Here is a 16,933-nt window from a genome sequence, read left to right as displayed (position 1 = left end):
TGTAAAATCTGTTATTACCATGAACCAGCCACAGTTCTGTGTCAACTGATTTGCTGGTGATGCATATTTCTTCTTCTTGAAAAATGCTGTATTTGCATTCTTTTGTTTCTTGACTAGCATGCCTATTACTGTGTTTGGCATCTGAATGTGTTTCAATTTTTTTCATTGAGATGTAATAGACCTGAAAGAGAAATCTCTGCATTTACTGATTGACTTGTGACAAATCTGGTCTAATTTACAGCTCTATTTATTTTGTCTTGCTTCAATTATAGTGCCTCTTAAATGTTTCCAGCCCCATAAGGATTCTTTGCTTTTCTCCTGTGCACACTGCTAAAGTGTCTCTGAAAGCTCCACGTGCCTGCCTTTTATCAACATGAAGGGGTGCTAATTTCTATTCACAGCATTATTGGTATATGAGTAAATACAGCTTGCAAGGAAGTGGTAAGTGGAGCAAATTATAGGGATGACTGTGTGGTCTACTCATTTCAGGTCTTCAGCTTTTTGTTATTCTATTCTATAATTCTGGGGGGATGGAGGGGGGCTGGGTTGGTTTGTTTGGGGGTTTAATTTGGGAATTTTTAATGTTGTTTTGAGTTTGAAGTTGCCTGTTCTATTGTCACACTCAGGTACTTTTGAGTTTGTACTGGGATTTCCTCCACTGAAGCAGCAAGATCAGCTTTTACCAGTTTAAACACAAGACCCTTGGTTGTCCTGCAGTCCTTGTCCCTGCCTTACACAGGCCCTGTGGGTACTGGTGGTGTACCCACACCCTTTTCCCTGCACAAGCTTCATTCCTGGGAGCTGTGCAACTTTCAGTTCATGGTGCCATTAAGTGGGAATGTGGCCCAACCTTCACTTTGTGCAGCTGTCCCTGTATTATACTCTTGTTTTAGATAAACAAAGAGTTGGTTATCTTTTCCTCATCTCCCTTTCAGAGATGATAAAACTGAGTGGGCTCCAGGCAAGTCTTTCTGGAAAACTCTCCACCTCCCCCATAAGCTTTCAGACCACTATATGCATCCAAATTAGGGAAGTCTTCCACCTGCTGTCAGCTTTTTGTGCTGGTCACCAACATAAAAATTATGTCATTGTCATCAGCAAAGAGCCACTTCCTCCTTCCTAAACTCCTATAACAAGAACTTGGACCTTCTTGACCAAGTTCTTGTTTTAGGAGAAATACTTTATAACATTTCCCGGTGATCCTTGGTTGGAGGGTATTTTTCAGGGTTATGAATTCTATAACTGCTCCTCACACATAGTGAGGAGAGGCCCTGACCTGCTCATCATGGCCCTCAGCAGAGCTGAGCTCTTCCCTCACATTCACTTTGGGCTGCTGGTGGAGTGCAGGTGGTGTTTCAGAGCCCTGATAAAGTTTCATGTGGCAGGATCTTATCAGGAAGCTCTGCTCTAATGAAAATGAGAGATACTTCAAAAAAGTAGTGGTGTGCATATTTAAATAGCATGAAAGAATATTATCTTTGAGATCTGCTGGAGCTTTACCTAAGGATATACAGTGGGAGAGCACAACATCTGAATATTTTTCACAATAACTCACCAGCCAAGACTTCTTATTGCCATTGTTTGAGCCTTCTGTTTACAAAGGAAGTGGCTACTGCTAGCTGTGTTATTGTCACAGTCAGGTGCTATGTAAAAATATTCTAAAGAAGAGATGGAAAATAGGCTTGAGGGCTTTTTCCTTCTTCCCTCTCTTCCTCCCTGGAATCCCTGAATAACTTTACAGGGAGGGGTTTCTTCCTTGTTTATCCTTTATTTCTTGTCTCATTCCTTGCTTGTCTCATTCACATTGCACATGTGAGTCTTAGCTAATCCTAGAATTCTCTGTGGATAATGCAAAAAAAATCAGAGTTCACGGCATAATGAAATAAATGAAGTCTGACTAGCTGAAAGTGGCATCATTTTTGCTCCGCTTGCTTGAAGCATTTTTCAAGGTCCAGGGAGAGGCTGACAAGCTGCTGCTGTTGGTGATGCATGCAGATCCTCATCCCAGATATGAACAGGCTTCCTCAACTCCTAGACACCTGATTGTGACCTTGGAAGGAAGGATGTTCATACTGGATATGCCAGGTCTCTGCTGGCAGTACAGCAGGTCTAGAGTGGGAGGGAAAATTGCACTTAAATGTCAGTGCAGGCAATTGTGACACAGGACAGTTATTCCAACAGGAGACTTGAAAGCATCAACACAATCCATGGTGCAAAATAATTTCCAGCATCCTACAGAATATTTGGGACTGTGGGCAGAAGAAAGTCCCAGTGCCATGCCACAGGATGAGAGGGCTCAGGGTCACAGGTGCTGCCAACAACCCTGGGTGGTCACTGCTCAGACAGGAAATTCAGTGTCTTCATGTCATTGGAAGGAGAACATGCCCAACAAGCTAGACCCTGACAATCTGACCTTTCTTTCTGGCCACTCTATTCAAAACTTCTGAGAAATTTGGCTCCAGGGCTATTGCTTTGTATCATTAGCAGGTGATACAAAGCCATCCCTGGGGGCATGGACAGGATGAATTCTCCATGCCATTCAGTTTTCTTCTCTCTTCTCCTATGCTGCTCTACTGGGAGTGACAAAGGTTCACAGCCCACTCCTGTCTGAAGGTTCCCAGAACCTAATCCTCTGATTATTAGAAACCTTCTAATTGTCAACCTAAATTTATTCATGACCAATTTATAACCAGGAGGCTCCACTTCTTGCTTCCATAACTGCAGGGCTGTCAGGAAAGATTCATGAGCCCATATGTTGGCCAGACCCTGTTTTCAGCAGCCACAATTTGAAGCTCTCAGATTAAATTCTGCCTGATTGCTCCATGTGTTAATGCATCCACTTTCCCCCATCCTGGCATCACAGAGGACTTTCCCTGGTCCAAAGGTATGTACACAGCCAGGAGAGTGTCTTTGTGGTCCCAACTCAGGCATATGCCAATAACTCCTTCCAGGAAAAGAAAGAGATTGCTTCTGTCTTGCTTTCTCTCTTTTTCCTTTTTTCTTTTTATTTTTCTTTTTTTTCTTTTTCTTTTCCTTTTTTTTTTTTTTTTTTTTTTTTTTTTTTTTTTTTTTTGGGAGGGGGGTGTGGTGTGGAAATGTTCCATGCATCAGTCTGTGTTCATTTCCCCCATGTTTCTATGTGATCCTGCAGGTTAGAGCTGGGGGTTTGCTGAGATGCTCTTAGGAAAATGAAGTCAGATGCGAAGCCTGATGTCCCCTGGGCTCCTGATGCTGGCACACAGCAAACCCAGGAGGGCAGGCTCTGCCCCCAGGATCTGGCCTGTTCACATGCAGAAGTAGGAATGGACCTCTGGCAAGGTCTTGGAGAGCCACAGTCGCACTCAGTGGGGAGGCAGGGCATGCAGCACCAGGAGCCACTAACGTGAATCTCAGGCAGCAGTGCTCTGTGCTCCCACCTGGCATTGTCTGTGCTCCCTTTCAGGCTTCCTGGAAGCTGCAGGGAGCTCTGGATGGTGCAGGAGAACCTGTGTTCACCCTGGCCCTGTCTGTGAGGTGCAAGAGCAGGCAGGGACGAGCTGAGCTGGTCCCTGCAGAGCCCCCCCACACCTCCTTTTCTCTCCCCAGGTGCCTCCACAGTAAGATGAGCTTGGACAACTCCTGCTCAGGAGGGCAAGGGAATCAGCCATGAAGCTCTCTGGACTCCCCATACTAACTCTTAGCCCCTCTAAACCCAAGTAATTTGTGCACTAACTTTGCAACTCTTCAGGAATTTTCTTCTGTAATGATACAGAGTTTCCAGTGACTTTTCCTGGCCACCTTCCATAAGCCACTGATGCCTTAAGTTTTAGCTTTCATATTATCCAGATTCTGTACTGCATTAGTAAATAACTCTGAACTTCATATAAAGTGTTAGCAAGTTCTCCTCACAGTTTAGATAGACAAAACAATCCTTTTCCAGCCTGAGAACCAAGGACACCGTTGCAGCTTCAGGCCCAAAAATATAAACAAGGGCGAATTGAGGAGAGCAAACTGGGAGGATGTGACTTCATAACCTGAAGCTGTAATTGGACAATTAACCCAAATATGTAAATCGATGAAAGTTCATAGAACTGTAAAAACTCATTGTCTATTGTCCATCTTGAGTGTAGCCTCAGCCAGGCTCTTGTACTGTCCAAGGTGCATCCTTTGAAAGCCTTTTTAATAAATGTCAATTTTATTCCTTTAACACTGTCTAGTCTCTCTTCTGGGTAGCCTCTCAAGGCATCAGCACAAGTGGATGGCTAGGCAAAACCTTTGTTAAGAAGAAGTGAGGAGCTGTGAGTGTAACAATTGCCAGCAAACGTCAGTCAAATGGCATCTGTGCTGGCAGAGCACATCTGGGCATCTCCAAAGCAATGGACACGGCACCAAATGCCCTTTTTATTTTGCAAATAGTATCATTTACAGGGACTGCTTTACGTGTTCAATGAGAAACTGTCTCAGCAACAGATCTCAAAATGAGACATCAGTGCTAAAGCCTTTATATGTGGTGGGGTGGAATTGTTCTTCATCCAACATCCTGTATTTTCAAACAGTGATCAAGTTAAGGATACACAGACACACACGCATTTATTTGCTGGTGAAGATTGCAGATGGTGCAGGATTAGTGGGATGCTAAATAATTGAGATCTGAACCTCATGATTTACATGGTGACAGTCCAAAAAAAAAGGTGTTTCAGATTCATTGGAGTGGTGGGGTTTATATCTAGAAAGGAGAAAGTGAGAGGAAGAAAAGATAAGGCTTTAAAAAGGGGGGATCCCCGCCTTGGAAAGGACTGACTGAAGAGGACAGAGGTGTCTGGGGTGAAATACAGATGGAAAGTCAGTGTTGAGGTACAAGTTGTTAACACCAGCTGCTGGGAGCAATGAACCCAGTGGGATGGAACCCTGTTGGGGTACCCATATTGTGCCACCTGGAAGGTTCACCCTCTCCCATGGACTTGGGGTGCCACAACACTGCTGGACTGTCAGTGACTGTTTTCACATGGGGCTGAAGTTCAATTGTTTCCAAAAGCTGGTGGGGGATGGAGGCTGAGACCCTTGGTGATGCAGGGGGGTTGGCTTTTCTTGGAGGAGCAGGCTAGGAAACAGTTCCTTCTCTAATAACACAGCAAATGTCTTGGACACAGAACATGGGTGGTTAGACTTTTTTTCTGGCTGAACATGGGAAAGCTTTAAAAAGAGCCCTTAGAAATTAAAAAATGAAAAGAGAACCCTAACTCATTTGACTCAGCTCATGTTCTGTAAAAACAATACTGTTTTTGACAAGCAATTCAGATTTTTGTAGTGTTTATCAAAAACGCTAAATTGGAGGAATGAGTAATTACCTCTGAAGGACTTAATAACTCTTTGTCCCTTCCTCCATTTGCTTGTGTTTGAGTCATGACAACAAGGAGAATACAATAGGTATTTGTGGGAAGTATAAAGCCTGTGCACTCAGGGAACGTGTGGTTCCTCTGCAGATGTTATTGTTTCCTCTGGCATCTTAAACACTGCTTATAAAGGATTACTCTCCCTTCAGGATGTGACCTCTCTGCCTTTGTCTTGAGTCAGACAAACGGTGACAAAGGCATCCCAGCAGCATTAATTTACTCTAATTACTGCATTGGGGGTGTGCAGCTTCTTCACCATATTCATGAAAATTCAGTGCATTCCATAAATGACTGGGGTGGGCTTATTTCCATGTGAACAATGAGGAAAACCTGAGGTGCACGAGTCGTTCCCACACACAGTGAACTGAAAGAAATCACGCACATCCAGGTTTTTCTCTGAGTTAGGATTCCTGCTTGTCCCCTGTGGGGATACTGATTTGGGAAGTGGGTCATGGGTGCGTGTCACGCTTTGAAACCAGACGCAAAACTCAGTTTTGCTCCTTACCTGCTTCTCAGCATCTTCTGTGTCCCAGCACCAGACCCAGTCTGAGCCCAAATCTCTCTTCATTCTGCTTGATCCCTATTGCCTTAATTTCCCATCTCTTTCACACCTCCTGCAAAGAAAGGGTGAAGTACCAGAGTTTTCTCTACAGTTCCTTAGTAAAGCATTGAGACCCATTTCTAACAGATACAGGAGATAGTGGGGTGGGGTGGGAAGGGAAGATAAATTTGAAGGCTTTCTGAATAGCATGTTTTTAATCAGTGCTTGATAGGTATGATTTACCTGGGCAGGGTTTGGGTCTCAGAAATTCATTCAAGCTTATAATTATCTTGGCAGATGTGAAAAGTCATATTCATAGCCCCTCAAACCCATTAGAATCTCACACTTTTCTAAAAGGAAGAAAGACCCTTCAGCTTTACATTCTGAGAGGCAGAATAGCTTTCTGTTCCTTGACAGCTCTTGAAATCTGTCCCCTTTCCACTGCCTGTCTTTAGTTCCCAAGGGAGAAATGAATGCAGGTCCACTGGGACAGAAAGGGAAAGAAAAAAGTATTTCTGGGAGAGCAGAAAAATAATCAGCCTAATAATTTCATCCTTCTGCAGCAGGCATTTCTTTATGAGGACAAGGAAGTGGAAAGGCAAGTCAGGGTCTATGAAATGGAGTCAGGGTTATACCAGATTTTCTAGTGCCTCCAGTGGAGTCATTTGGGGGACCTGCTGTGGGTGCAATAGCACCCATAGTCTTCTTTGCTCTCCATTGGCTTCCTTGGATTTTGGCCTGCTCAGAGAACCCTAGGGAAAGGTCTCAGCTCTCCTGTTTCCTGTCTCTTGCTCCTGGCTGAGCTGGATCTGCCAGGAGATACCAGCAAACAGAGCCCCCCCACACTGCTGTCCTGTGCCTTGCAAGGGGGACAGAACAGCTTTTCCTCCTGCCTAAGAACAAGGTGAGAGGGATCAGGCTCAGGAGATCTTTGGTATTAGAAATTGTAGGTCTGAGCACCTGGTGAGAGGCGTGGTTGTTTTGGGGACTCACATTTTGCCTACAAGCTGGGTGCAGTCCCACCTCCCTGCTCTCCTCCATCTCCCTTTGCTGCCTGCATCTCTTGGGAGTTTCTTGGAGCAAGGATTGTCTCTCATCCTCCAGAGGTGGTGTCTGTCTGATGGAAGGATTGGCCTCAGCTAAAGTCAGGGAAATGTCAGGGAAATCTCCATGTGGGTGAGTAGGAATGGCTGTGAGAATGTGAGGAGAGGTGGTCAGGGGATAGAAAAGAAAAAGGAGATAAGAAAAGCAACTTCTCCTGTTCACATACTGTTCCAGATTGCAAGGCAAGATGCATTCTATTACCATTTGTATGGCAGATTATCTTTTGTCAAGTGGGCAGCTTGCTTTATCTCTCTCTTTGAGTGACCACAATCACTCCTCCCTCGGGAGGGGACATTGCTGATAACAGACTATTGAATGTCACTGCATGACTGATAAGAACTACAGCATCCCATTGTGAGATGCTCCACCCAGAGGGAGGAGCCAAGCATTCCTACCCGGATATAATCCAGAGGTTTTGAGACACCAGCACAGCTTTCTCCACTGGATTCCCCAGAGGAACAGCAGCTGTCTCTTCTTCCACTGGATCTTTGGAGGAAGAATACATCCTTCTCTACAGGACCCCCTGCTCCAACAGAACCACACCTGACACTCCAGGAGCCCTGCAGCCACATTTCCAATTGGACTGCGACCAACACCCCGACCCACAGGGTGTCAGGTTGAGTTCTGACTCTGTCAGTGTTGTTCTAGTGTACTGCATTGTTTATTTTATCCTTTTATTTTTTCTTCCCTGTTAAAGAACTGTTATTTCCTGCTCCCATATTTTTGCCTGAGAGCCCCTTAATTTAAAATTTATAGCAATTCGTAGGGGTGGGGAGGGTTTACATTCTCCATTTCAGGGGAGGCTCCTGCCTTCCTTAGCAGACTCCTGTCTTTCCAAAACAACACACATACTCACTTATTTTCCAGGATGCAGTAGCAGGGATGCTACTTATGGGATCTGGGGCTGTGCTGGTGGGCTTAGCACTACCCAGATCAGGTACAAGGTAATCACAGTCCTATGGATTTGGGGAGGCCTCCTCAGGAAACTGGTTTACAATGCACTTGCTTCTTAGGTCTGCTTTTTAAATCTGATTTTTGCATGGTGAATGCCATTAAAAAGCAGGGGAAGGAGGGGGGAAATAAATTTTTTGAAATATCATAATGTTTGTTTCAAGGCCTGCTAGATTTACCTGACTGGTTTGGCCACTGATCACCTAAGTGTGTCTGCCACAGCAGCCATCCCAGCTTATTTCTGATGTCAAATTCCTCAGCTGTCAGGCGTGCATTTTAAAGTGTTATTTGTGGGGAGAGGCAATCCAGAGGGACCAGCCAGAGAGCTCGGCCTGTCAGTCAAGGTTTGCGGTGCTGCCGCACCGACAGGAATCATTTTGACAGAAAATTGCATATAAATGGAATAATTTCAAAATTAAGGAAGGGAGATGAAAGCAAAGGCTTCTGAAATGAGGTGCCACTGATGAGTGGTGATGCACAGGGTTCAGCCTCCAGAGCCCTGCAGATCCCTTCCCTGGCACTCGCTGTCTTTTCGGACAGGCCATCCTTGTTCCAAGGCCAACAGTGGGTATTGCTAATTACTTCATGTTGCTAATTGTATTAGATGTATTAGGTTATTATCTGCCCCCAGGGAGCTGGCCTCAAGGGAGGTGTTTTGGGATGTTCAACGCTGCAGTGTCCAGGACAGGTGGGGCTCAATGAGGTTGGTGGTGGCAGCAAGGAGGGGATGCAGGGCTTGGTTTCTGCACCCCTTCCTCATGCCCAAGGATGGCATGGAGTGGGCTGTGATGAAGCCAAAAGCAGGCACACTGCTTTGGTGTGTAACCTTCAAACCACTTCTTTTCTTAGCTATAGTTTTGAGTAGCAGTGGAAGGGGTAGGGAGATGTACCATATTAAAATAAGATGCACTCAGTGAAGGCCCTGGGCACTGGGACTGGCACAAGGGCACACTGGGCAAGAGCTCTGAGTTGCCCTCATTGTTTACATCCACCGTGTTGCTCCACCTTGTGAAATGTTACTGTGGACTGTGCACGGTCAGTGAGCTGGAATGGGGCTTGGGGACACAGGAGCCTCCTCCTGGGTCTGCCACAACCTTCCCGTGCTGCCTTGGTCAAGTGACTTGGCCCAGTTTCCCTCAGCCTCATCCTCTTGTCTTTTTAGACCACCATATCTTCATTATAGCTCACAACAGCCTGTACTGTGCCTTGATCAGATTTTTTAAAAATACAAATATCAGTAAAGAACAATGCTGATCAATCTGGTTTGATTTATAGTTTCCTGGAGGAGGTAGTTGCACATGTCAGGGAGCTGGAAAGCCCCCACACCTGAGACAGAGGGTGTCCTCCTGTCCCCAGTCTGGGCTGGTTGGGGCTGAAGCTGGGGAGGGGCTGCAGTAATTGGCACTGTCACCTGCCATGGTGAGGCACTGATGGGTTTTGCTTGGCCACACCTCAGAGCTGGAAGGGGAAAGTTTTATGAAAAAGAAATGCTTTGCAGCCTGGCAGCTGCCTGTGCATCCTGCCTGGCCATGGAGGGCTCTGGAAACACACTGCTTTCCAAAGCAATGCCTCCAGAGCCTCTTCTCCCAGGGGCCTGAGGAAAAGGCTCCTGGGATTCACCCTAGCCCAGGTGCTGGGTGCTGGAGCTGCACTGGGCAAGGCTGGGCTCAGCAAGCTGCAGTCTGCACCGCTGCGGGTGCTGAGGGTCCTCTTCCCCTGTGCCCCTCTCCTGGCTGCCTGCAGGCACTGTGTGCCCCAGAAAAACAGGTGCCTGAGCACCCTAGAAATGGTTTTAATGCATTAATGACTTTTAATGAATAAATATAATAATGAATAAGAAGATAATAAATCTTCTCCCAGGTCTGTGTCCACTCCAGGCACTGATGTGGCACAGCTTTTTGCTGGATCATTACTGAAAGGCAAAGAAATGCTAAAAAAGACCTGCAAAGAGCATTTGCTTGGGCACTCATGTGCAGACCTCTGGTTTGCTTTCCTGGCTATGAGGTCTGTGTGGCCCCTGGGGCTCTACTGGTCCCTCTACTTGGCTGGCACTGGAGTCACTGGGAACAAACGGGCTTGGGAGGAGCACGAGGAGCACAATCTTCATCTCCTTCTGGCTCAAATTTGCCCTTGGTATTGAAAAAAAGAAAGCCAGCAAAAAAGCAGCAAGAAGGGCTTTTATTGTGAAAAAGAGACTTTTCAAATGCCTGTTCCCCCCTTCCCAGCCTCTCCACTCCCCTCCTCACAGGGAGGTGGGTCTGGGATGAGGCAGAGTTTGAAAACTCACAGCTGAAGTTTGAAGGGTGTCCTCCCGCCCAGGGGGAGTGGTGACAGGAGCCCAGCACTGCGGAGCTGGGCAGCAGGGACTGTGGGCAGCCCGGAGGGGCACCCGTGGGTGACAGCCCCCGCCTGGCATTGATGGCCTGGGGAGAGGAAGCGGGCTCATTCGTTGCTGGATAATTTTATTTTATTTTTTGAAATTTTTAATTTTTTTTTTGTTTTTTTTGTGTCCCGTGTGGGTTCCTGGTGTGGTATGGAAGTGCCACACGCGGCCGGCACCCGGCTCAGGAGGTGACTGTGTGCCCAGAGAAGCACATGAGGAGGAGCGCGTCGGCTGCTGCTGCTGCTGCTGCAAGACATGGTAGGATTTAGGGGTCTCCTTGCTGAGCCGATGGTGGGGAGCAACGCTGGGTTTGCCCCATGGGATGTGAGGTGCATCCTGATGTCTCCATCCTGGGGGCAGCTTGTGCGGGACCGCTCGCTCGGAGGGTCAGAGCAGGGTGAGCCAAGCAAGGCGGGGAAGCGCTGCAGCACTGCTGTCCTTAAAAGCATTGGGATGGACCGAGCAGATTGCAGGAATGCTCCAGGGATGGGCAGAGCAGATTGTCAGGATGCCCCTGAGGGCAGTGCCCGGGGCTGCGGTAGCTAAAGCTCTGCTGACAGCCAGGGAGGTGATTTCAGTCCCTCAGCCAAAACCCTCCTCTTTTAGGCGGCCAGGTGGCACCGCTTCAGGCAGCCAGCAGCGTGGGGAGCAGCACCGAGAGCAGACAGAGATCACGGAGAGCCCTCTGTGCTTTCTGCTTGGTCCTGACCAAGCACAGCACTTGCATCCAAAAGCCACAAAATCAGCCAATTTGGCATGGGAAAACTTCACCTCCCTCCCAAGAAATGCTGTGCTTCCCCAGCATCAGAAGGTTTATCCGCATCTGTAGCGTGTTCCAAACCTTAGGGTGGTGTTCCATGTCATCTAGTTTTAGTGCTCCAGTTTGGAACCTCCCTTGGCAGACCCATCTGAGCAAGCACACATCAGCTGAGCTGGGATGGTCCCTCATGCCCCATTACTCCTGCCCCACCAGGGAGTTTGCACCGAGGGAAACTCATGCAAACTCATGCCAGGGGGTTTGCACTGGGGCAGGGGGCTCTGTCCCTGCTTCACCACCTCAGCCCTTGCCAAGCTTGTGTTGGGCAGGGATTGCAAACCTGTGATGGATGAGCTGAGGAGATGCTTGGTGCTGCTGCCAGAAACTGGTCATTTGTGTCACTGAGGCCATTTTTATGTCCTCGAGAGTGTGCTGATGACTCAGAGCATCTCTGGGGACAGTGCTGCTGTGCCAGCCTTCACTGAAGTGTGTGTGTTTGTGTACAGGGGACACTAGTGCCATGCTTTACACTTTCCATCCTGCAGTTTGCATAGGCTGCTTTGGGTTTCTTAGTTAATGAACTTCAGCAGCAGGAAAAAATTACAAGGCTGGGGCTCATGTCACCCATTTTGGGTTTGGAGATAACTCCTCCCTGTCAAAGGGAAAAGCAAGACAACTCTCCCCATACCAGCCTTTTGTCTGCACTAACATTTTTCTGTACAAGCCTTCACTAAGAAGCCTTTCAAAGGCTGTACAGCCTTTCAAAGCCAGGTACCTGGTGTGGTCTCCCATGTGAGAGTGGGGTATTCACTCTTTGCCTGGATTTCCATTTTGCCTTGGCAAAGGAAGGTCTGCTTCTGCAGTCCTTTCCCCTTTGTGAGCTCCTGCATTGACTGCTTGATTTTACCTCTAATCTGGATTTGCTCTGGGCACCTGTAGGTAGGGCAGTGGTGGTCATGAGGAATAAATCCAGGCTATGCCCCCAGCTGATCTTCTTGTTGTTCATTTGCAGCAAAACCCCAAACAAAATGCTCGAGACGGTTTTTGACTCCTTTCAAAAGCGCCAGGAGGGTGCCCCCTTGCAGAAAGCCGGAGGGATGGCAGCTGTGAGCTCTGTGTTGGTATGGAGAGCACGCTTGCTCTGGCTGGATCTCACACCCGACCTGCCACAGAGAGAAGGCTGGGGGATGACTGCATTACAGAAACATCTTCTTTATTCTGCCTTCAAAATCTGCCAGAGAGTAGTTTCCAGTTGCTGTCGTTTGCCTAGTATGAGGCACTCTAAATACGAGGGGCTGATTACACTGTGCTAATCCTCTGGCATAAATTCCAAATGCCTCAATTACCCCTTCTTTTCCAATGCTCAGTAACTCCACTCCACCTGCAGCTACTTGCCTTGCCCTGAAGGAAAAGCCCCTTTTCTGTGAGCCTGGCTGCACCATCACTTATACTACATTTGCTCTGCTTGCTCACCCCATGGGTTTTGCTAGGAGAAGAAGCAGGCTGGGGGTGGCTGCCAGCAGGCTTTGCCCAGGATGGGGTCTGCAGGACACAGGCAGCATTCAGAGCCAAGTGGCAAGCAGTTTTCTTCCCCTTTTTTTTATCTTTTAACTGTAATGGCTTAACAGGAGGAAAATAAGGTTGCCTTTCTGCAGCTGAGGCCAGGGCTGGCATGAACAATTCTGTTTTGAAGAAAGCCCACAGGGCTGAAAGGCCCCGCTGTCCTCCTCCTTCTCCCTCCCCTTTGGAATCCCACGAATGCACTCTCCTGCTCTCCAGGAAGGGGAAAAACCTGACAGTCAGCTCAGGGAAACCCAACTGTCTGACTTGGGCAACCTCCACTGAAACTCCAACAAGGGAATCAATCCAGTGCTACTCCTTGCCAACACCCCAAGGAGGGTTTTGTGAGCCCCCACTGGGCACCAAGCAAGCATTCCTGTTTCCTGGTGCTGGTCCACCAGTTAGAAATGAAAACTGAAAATAAGTGGATCAAAATCCCTCCTCCCCAAAATATAAGAAAAACATGACCCCCGATAAAATAAATAAAACCAAACCAAATGCCAAAATGTGTGAGAGCTTTAGCAGCATTCCAGGCAGTCACAAGCAGGATTGGCAAACTCATCAAGAGGAGGAGGAAATAAAATGTGATTTTATTGTAATGTATTCCTCCCCATATTAAATACAGCCCAGAACACATTGCAAGAAGGACATGGTTTTCCAGCACCTCTGCTCTTTGCCTCTGTTATGTGAAGAGGAGCTGCAGCAGCACAGCCCCTCTAGGGATGCCAAACCAGAGCTGGTGAGCAGCCCAGAGATGCAGCAAGAGAAGGTACTGGGGTGAGGGGAGTCATGAGGAAGGGAGTCCATGGCTCCCAGTTCTTATGTCCCTGGGTTTAGACATGCCAAAGGAGTCAGCTCCTAGGTATGGTCTGTGGCTGGAGCCTGCTGAGGAACAGGACTGTCAGCTCCAGAATGCCACAGGAACAAAGCACATTCTTCTTGCCCAGAAGAAACTCAGGGCTGGAGGCAGTTTGTGTGTGGGACTTGAAGGGAAGGAGTCCAGCCCACGGGCCAGGGGCTGCTGCCCTCCTCCAGAGCATCCCCCGTCCAAGCTCTCAGAAACAAAGACAAGACTGTTCAAAATGAGCGGGGCATGAGGCACAGATGTTGCACAAAGGCAAGCCACATCTGTTTCACTGGGGAAGGGGCCCCCTGCTTGCTGCTTCAGCAGGCAGATGGGAAAGCTGCTCTGAAAACTTACAGAGCTGAGTGCAGCAGGCTGGCTGGGAAACTGGGACGAGGGGAGGGGGAAAAGGGAAACCTGGCAGGAGCCTGCTCCACGGCAGTGGTGGAGGGAGGGAGCAACAGCCTCCCAAAACTGCTGCTTTCCCTCCTTGACGTCCCTGCCAGGAATTTCTAGGTTGTGCTGCTCTCATGTAAGTGTGAGGGTTGGAGGAATGAGCAGAGAGAGAGGAGGGAAGAAGAGGAGGACCTGCCTTGTCCCTCGAGGATAATAGGACAGTCGTGCATTCAGGGCTGCCCAGGTCCTCACTGTCCCCTGTGAACATGGGATGCTGTTTCAGGTCCTCAGTGATCTGCATGATTTGGGTGCAGGTTGATGTCACTTTTAGTGGTGAAAAGTAAGGGAGATGTTTGCACATGCAAATGACAGCAGACCTGTGCATCTCAGTGATGTGTTCTTAAAGACTTCCATCAATCTCCTGAGAGATGTGTCTCCAAGAAGTAGAAGATCCAGCTAGGTGCAAGAGTCTGCAGTAAAAGCCCTGGCTGAACTTAAATAGGAGAAAGATAAGGCATCTGAAAGCTTTTAGTTTGCTTACATTAAGCAGAAGAAGTGTGGCATCCTGGAGACTGTTTATTTCTGTGGTGCTTTGTGGTGACTTCTGGGACGAAACCAGAGTGGTCCTGAGCTGCACTGTACATAGCACCAGGATGACAATCTCCCTGTCCATCCCACACAGAGCTGAGTATTAACTGTCTGCAAGATGAGATTTACACAGTGGGAGTGAGGAGAATTATGAATCTTTCCTTTTGCTCAGTGAAAATCACATGATTTTGGGGTAAAGACAGTGTCATCACAGGACAAGCAAGTCCCTGCTGGTACCCTGCAGAGCTTTAGTCCACACCAGGTGCAGGCCAAGGTGTGTGTCCCCTCTGGGTTCCCCCAAGCAGGAGCCCTGACCTTGAGTGCGTCAGCTGCATCCCATGGTGTGGTGTCCTCCAGCCAGGTGCTGGCCATGTGTCCTTCAAGGTGTGTCCTCTGTCTCTTGCTTCAGGTCTTCCTTCTTCAGAGATACTGAGCAGGACATTTGGGATGCTGGGAGTCTTGCCACTCCTCCAAGCTGCTCCTGGAGAGGGCAAGGAGTTTACAAGCCTGTGTTTCTGCTGTACTTTGGTGCATAACTCCACTGGGAGCAGACAGTGCAATGGGAATAGCACTGTTAACAGAGCAGTTTGCATCTATGGCTGAAGATTTTGTGTAAAATCGTTCTTTGGATGATGGATGTGTGAGAAGGGGCTGTGCTCAGCCTATGGCTGTGCAGAGAAGAACCTCCAGGGCAAGGAGCCTCCCAAAAACTGGAAATAGTCACTCTGGGTGGGAGGTTTAGAGCAGGAAACAGGACATTTCATCCCTGGGAAGCAAAAAGCTCGAGGAGCTGATGCAGGGCCTGGAGCCAAGGACACGCCAGGTTATTACTAGAGAGAGGCTGTGGAGCTTGAAGGTTTCCAGGTTTTTGTAATTTGCTGCTCCAAGGCTGTAGTGATAACTGGGAAGAGCTGTGAAGGCAGCATTATTTGAGAAATTAAAGGTGGTGTGTTGGCAGCATCCCTCTGAAGTCAGTGCTCAGACTGAACAGGGCCAACACTGTTTGATCCATTTATGCTGCTGCCAGAGTGCTGCCCTCTGCTAGTGCAAAGCACGCTTGTCTTGCACTTAGGCTATAAATGATCCCAGAAAATTTGCAGGCGGTCCAAAATTTAGCAAAGTACAGCATGTTTTAAGGTTTCATCCCAGGCAATTTAACTCGGTCATTTTCTGGTTTGGTTTTGGACATGTTGGTGGGGAGGTTTGTGTGTCAGCTCTGAGGACTTTGCTGACTCTGCAGGGAGGGAAGGACCCAGCACCATGTGGTGATGTGTCACATTTCCACCTCCCCAGCTTCAGCTGACCCAGTGTTTGCTGTGACTCTGTTTCATAGGCTTTATGGGAGCAGTCCCCTTTCCCACCTTCTCAGTGCCTGGCTTGAGCTTCCCAAGCCACTTTTGTGGAAGTGGGGCTGGAGGAGCACTTTGAGCAGATGGGCATGGCCTACCTGCCATATCCCTGTCCTGGAGCCAAGCAGGGTGGTCTTCAGGGTGTCTGCAGAAATGCAGTGGGGTCATGATTCTCCCCTCTGGAAGGGCATTTTTGAGAGAAAAAAACCCTTCATATCCCAGACACAAAGCTGGTGTGGGTCTGCTAGGAATTGCAGCCACTTTGATGGATCATGAGCCAGATGAAGGGCTGTCTTATTCTTCATGCCCCATGGCCATGTGGGTGCAGGCAAGTGTTGGTGGTGGAGCTGTCCCCATGTGCTGGGGGAGCACAGCAGACCTGCCCTCCTGGGGAGCCACTCTGAGCCAGAGTTACCTTTGGGACTGGCAATCATCATTTAATAGCAGTCTTTAAATTCCCACTCTGCCAGCCATCCATCTTCCCTGAGCAGGATAATATAGGAAGGCATTTATGCACTTGAATGATGGGCCACGGACGCTGCCAAGCATTTCCTTCTGCTCAGACTTGCCTGGAGTCACATGGCATGAAGAAGTTTTGTCTCCTTCCATGTCCTCTGCATGCTTATAGGTCTCCAGCTCACATGCCATGCCCTTAACAAACCAAAACCTCCTGCACAATATGAAGAGGCTGATCCAATCCCAGGTCTGATTGATGTGCCCGCTCTCCCATTGCACCGGGAGCTGCTGCAAGCACCATGTGTGGGTGCAAGGCTCTGGAGACATTCCCAGAGGTGGGGGGCAGGCAGAGGAGGTTTCCCACTTGTTTTTCAGGCAGTCTTTGTTAAAGCTGGTCACGGCAGGCTGCACCTCCTGCTGCCCAGGCGGTTTTGCGGTTCATTGGGCGGGCAGCGAGCGCGGGGCTGGGAGGGTGAGCAGAGCCCTGTGTGCTGCACCCCCTGTGCAGGGTGCACCCCGCCCAGGGTGCTCCCAGAGAAATGCACGGGCCTGCCTTTAACCTGCTCATCAGCAAAGTCCTCTGAGCTTGGGAGTCTAGGGCAGGCAGGTGGCCAAGAGTGACGTGGCCATGG

Source organism: Agelaius phoeniceus, chromosome 1 (assembly GCF_051311805.1).
Source record: "Agelaius phoeniceus isolate bAgePho1 chromosome 1, bAgePho1.hap1, whole genome shotgun sequence".
NCBI lineage: Eukaryota > Metazoa > Chordata > Aves > Passeriformes > Icteridae > Agelaius > Agelaius phoeniceus.
The sequence above is the reverse complement of the archived record's forward strand: the minus strand, read 5'-3'. Positions refer to the sequence as shown.